Here is a 5,657-nt window from a genome sequence, read left to right on the forward strand (position 1 = left end):
ACTCCTGCTTGCATCTTTTTCTTTAGGAGTGTGTGTGTGTGTGTGTGTGTGTGTGTGTGTGTGTGTGTTTAAACAAATGAATCAAAAGAGAATTTTAGCAGAACTTGTTTAGATTAGCAATTATAACTTGAGAAATAGCATACTTTTCATATTTTCTATCAAATGTCTTAATGATTTTTTAAAAAATCAATTTGCTCATGTTTTAAAGATTCTAAGTTAAAGTTATAGTTAATAATTATATATATATTTAATATTTATAGTCTTCATTACTTTCTTTGGTACTTGCTGTGTTTGACTCACTTTATTTCTAGCTATAACCATGTCTTACTATGTTTTTTCATACAGCTTACATTCATAGAATGCTTCAACTTGGCATTAATCTTTAATATTTTCTAGTCCAGTCATCTAATTTTATAGCTGAGTTAGCTTAGGATCAGAAGAAGATAATTTGAATTTGGAAAGGTCACTACAGCAGATACAATAGATAGACTCATTCACATATTTCCCAATCTCTTTCTGTGTGCCTTCCTGGAGTGCAGAGGCTGCAAAACTAAAAATGAATCTTCTTCACTTAAGAAATGTATATGCTCAGATTCATCCAGGTGAGACTTACCATTTGGAGCTGAGCAAGTACAGGAGGAGGTTGTGCACAAACCACTTGTTGTTGTTATTTTTTAATCTTTATTTTTGAAATTATTACATATGCCCCCCTTTTACCCCCATTGACTTCTTCTAGCCAGACCTCCACCCACAACCAGGCACCACAAACCTTCATCACCCTATTGTCTGTGTCCATGCATATATGCAAACAAGTTCTTTGGTTGATCTTTTCCCACCCACCCACACTTCCCCACCTTCCCTCTGTGATTCCACAGTCTGCTTTCATAGTTTAGCTTGTGGCAGGTGCTATGTCATTTGGAGCCAAAATCTTAGTGGTGGCTAATTGGTCCGTACATTGTAGTAGTGGGTATTTTATTCTGGAGTGAGATAAGAGAGAAGAGGAAGATTCCTCTTTGGTATTGGTCAGAGTTATTTCTGGACCTCTCTGCCTGCACATACATCTGCTTATGAACTAACTTCAATAAATTTGGGCCGAAACCGGTTTGGTTCAGTGGATAGAGCATCGGCCTGCGGACTCAAGGGTCCCAGGTTCGATTCCAGTCAAGGGCATGTGCCTTGGTTGCAGGCACATCCCCAGTAGGGGGTGTGTAGGAGGCAGCTGATCGATGTTTCTCTCTCATCGATGTTTCTAACTCTCTATCCCTCTCTCTTCCTCTCTGTAAGAAATCAATAAAATATATTTTCTAAATAAATAAATAAATTTGGAAGTGGAAACAATGTCCTGTATTAAATTTTGTTCTGCTTAAACTAGATAGAATGGTTTCTTTTATCTGAAACTGAATCTGACTAATATAGTAATGAGGAGAGTAAAATGAATAGTTACTGACAAAATAACAGGTTTGGAATAGAACCAAGAACTCCTAACTTGCTCAGCCAGCATGGTTCAGTGGTTGAGCATTGACCTATGAACCAGGAGGTCAAGGTTGGATTCCTGGTCAGGGCACCTGCCTGGGTTATGGGCTGGATCCCCAGTAGAGGGCATGTAGCATGTAGCAGATCAATGATTCTCTCTCATCACTGATGTTTCATCCATGGATTGGAAATGGATAGGAAAATAAAATAAAAAGAGATCAGTTATACACCTGAACAGAAGTAATTTGTCTATGTGTATTCATGTAGGAAAAACTAAATGCTCTGAATTTCTGTCTGATGAATGGACAAGATAGGCAGAAGGAGTCATGTGTTGTATTGAGATATCGTCAAAAGTTACAATTAACAGAATGAATGCCATAAATCATATATATTTAGGGCCAGATTCAATTTAAAACTTCACATTATAGCTATCCTTTTGCATACATCTTTAACTCAATAAAGGGGGAATTATAATTATATTTATTCATAAAATTATTTGCAAATTAAATGATACAGACTTCAAGATGTTCTAAGATTTAAGACAACACATAGAACACATTAAATAAGTACAAATTACTATAGATTTTAATGAGTCCCCTCAAATGCATCTTAAGACATGTTTATATATATAATTAGTTAAAGATGAAAGTCTTATTTTGACTAGATTTCATCTTTACTTTTATGAGATTATTGAAAAACTTGGAGCTATTTATTTTCTTTTTATAACAATAGATGGAATGATCTGTTTTATGGTTTAATATGACTAATGTAAAGTAGATTTTTGAATATTCATTTAAAATATTATTTAACAAATAAGCAATAAGTCGATGTTTTGTATATTATAAAGAAACACTTTTTTCTAATATCAAATTTAAGAATAAATCAAATAGTATTTGGAATTAGCATAATTTAGATTGCTATATATAAATATAGACATAGCTATTATATAAATACTAGAGGCCCAGTGCATGAATTCGTGTACTAGTGGAGTCACTCGGCCTGGCCAGTGAGCAGGGCCAATCGAGACCAATCAGGGCATCTTGCCCAGTCCCTGATTGGGGCCAACTGGGGCCAGCCAGCCAGGGGAGGGACCGCAGGAGGTTGGCCGGCAGCAAGAGGTTGGCTGTGGGAGCACACTGATCACCAGGGGGCAGCTCCTGTGTTGAGCATCTGCCACCTGGTGGTCAGTGCAGGTTATAGTGACTGATCAACCAGTTGTAATGGTCACTTAGACTTTTATATATATAGATACACACACACACAGATATAAGTTTTACATGTTCACCTTTATTAATTAAAAACATGATATATAACAAAACTAAAATAAAAATATATTAAAGTATAGTTTTATCTTGTGAATTATACTGTAAATGAGGTAAATTATTAATTTCAACTGAAATTAAATATTTTTATGAAATTACAGAAAGGCCATCAAAAGTACCCTGTTTAGCAAAGAATTGTGTTTAATTCAGTTAGAGGTTATTTTATTGAATAAAATATTAAACATTGTTCAGCATTGATCTAACTTCAGGAAACACTCAAATATCATGTCATATACATGAAAATCTTCAATTGAATATAGATTCAATTCTGTGTAAAGTTATAGATTATTATGTGTTAAATACTATGCAAATACAAGCTATATCTATACCCCATTTTAAATGCCCATTTTTAATCTTAGCATCAACTTCTAAGTTTAAATATTTATAAGAACAGTATAAAACTTATTAAAAACATTTTTATTAAATGTTTTTTTATTAAATCCCTATGATCTACCATCAGTTTATTTTAAATTATGGCACACAAAAGCCATAGCATCAATAGCCTTTAAACAAAATCTTTAAGGATAATTCCCAGCCCTGCTGGCCTGGCTCAGTGGTTGCACAACAACCTGTGAACCAGGATATCACAGTTTGATTCCTAGTCAGGGCATATGCCCAGGTTTTGGGCTTACTCCCATATGTGGGGCATTCAGGAGGCAGCAGAGTAATGATTCTCTCTCATCATTGGTGTTTCTATCTCTTCCTCTCCCTTCCTCTCTGAAATCAATCTATCCTAATATATATAAAAACCCAGGGTCTGTAACGAGTGACCGAAGGCTCGACAGATCACTGGAAGTCAGCCCTGCAGTCAGTGCTGGGTTGTCATGGCGACCCAATACTGACTGCTGCTGGTGCAGGTGTGGTGATCCAGCACTGACTGCTGAGGGGGCTGTAAATCAGGCCCGGAGAGAGGCCTGAAGAGAGAGGCAGGATCTGATCCACAGCCTCCATGGCAGCTGTTGATCAGCCGTTGCCTCTCTCCTTTTCTCTGGGCTTTGCCAGCAGCCGTGCTTCGGTTTCTTTCCGGGCCTCTGCGGGGGCTGCTGATCAGCCCTGCCTCTCTGATCAGGCCCAGAGATAGGCCCAGAGACACTGACTGGCATAGAAACTGACCATTCAGAACCAAATCTGGGTGAACTGTGAGGAGCCAATGGCTGTCTATGAGGTGGAGCTTTTGACACTGACTGGCTTAGAAACTGACCAATCAGAACCAAATTGGCCAGCAGGGGAGGGCAGTTGGGGGCAAGATCAGGCCAGCAGGGGAGGGCAGTTAGGGGAAATCATGCAGGCAGGCAGAGGCAGTTAGGGGTGATCAGGCAGGCAGGCAGAAGCAGTTAGGGGCTATCAGGTAGGCAGGCAGGTGAGTGGTTAGGAGATAGCAGTCCCAGATTGCGAGAGGGATGTCTGATTGGAGAGGATACAGGCTGGGCTGAGGGACCACCCCCTCCATGAACAAATTTTGTGCACCGGGTCACTATTATATATATATATATTTATATATATATACACACACACACACACACTAATAAAGAGGTAATATGCAAATTGACCATCACTCCAACACACAAGATGGCTGCCCCCTTGTGGACATAAGATGGCTACCACAAGATGGCCAGCCGGGGAGGGCAGTTGGGAGGGACCAGGCCTGCAAGGGAGGATCAGGCCTAAACAGGCAGTCAGACATCCCCCGAGGTGTCCCAGATTGGAGAGGGTGCAGGTTGGGCTGAGGGGCACCCACCCCCAGTACACAAATTTTGTGCACCAGTTCTCTAGTCTTACTTTATAATAGAGTAACATGCAAATTGACCGCACCTCCGCTATGCCCATGATTGGACCTGCGAGAGGCAGGGGGCGGGACTCCGGGTGCCTATATGGCCATTGAGAAAACCAAGATGGCGGCCGCCAAATCCTCTTAGTTCCCCGGGTCCTGGGGAGCGATGGCAACCCTAGAGGGGCGTGGTAGGGAAAAGCCAGAAGCCTCCCTGGGTCCCCGGCTGGATTGAGATGGGGGGGCGTGGCCGGGCACGGCCAGCAGCCTCCCCGGGGTCCAGGGCTGCATCGCGACCCGGGGGGGCGTGGCCGGGCACGGCCAGCAGCCTCCCGGGGGTCCAGGGCTGCATCGCGACCGGGGGGGCGTGGCCGGGAACGGCCAGCAGCCTCCCGCGGGTCCGGGGACCCATCGCGACCCGGGGGGGCGTGGCCGGGCACGGCCAGCAGCCTCCCGGGGGTCCCGGGACCCATGGCGACACGGGGGGGTGTGGCCGGGCACGGCCAGCAGCCTCCCCGGGGTCCAGGGCTGCATCGCGACCAGGGGGGGCGTGGCCGGGCAAGGCCAGCAGCCTCCCGTGGGTCCCGGAACCCATCGCGACCGGGGAGGCGTGGCCGGGCACGGCCAGCAGCCTCCCCGGGGTCCAGGGCTGCATCGCGACCCGGGGGGGCGTGGCCGGGCACGGCCAGCAGCCTCCCGGGGGTCCCGGGACCCATCGCGACCCGGGGGGGCGTGGCCGGAATGGCCAGCAGCCTCCCCGGGGTCCAGGGATGCATCGCGACCCGGGGGGGCATAGCCGGGAATGGCCAGCAGCCTCCCTGGGGTCCCAGGACCCATCGCGACACGGGGGGCGTGGCCGGGCACGGCCAGCAGCCTCCGCGGTGTCCCGGGACCCATCGCGACCCGGGGGGGCGTGGCCCGGCACGGCCAGCAGCCTCCCGGGGGTCCCGGGACCCATCGCGACCCGGGGGGGCGTGGCCGGGCACGGCCAGCAGCCTCCCGGGGGTCCCAGGTTCAATGGCGACCCGGGGTGGCGTGGCCGGGCACGGCCAGCAGCCTCCGCGGGGTCCCGGGACCCATCGCGACCCGGGGGT

The sequence above is a fragment of the Eptesicus fuscus genome, chromosome 8 (genome assembly GCF_027574615.1).
Source record: "Eptesicus fuscus isolate TK198812 chromosome 8, DD_ASM_mEF_20220401, whole genome shotgun sequence".
Classification (NCBI taxonomy): domain Eukaryota; kingdom Metazoa; phylum Chordata; class Mammalia; order Chiroptera; family Vespertilionidae; genus Eptesicus; species Eptesicus fuscus.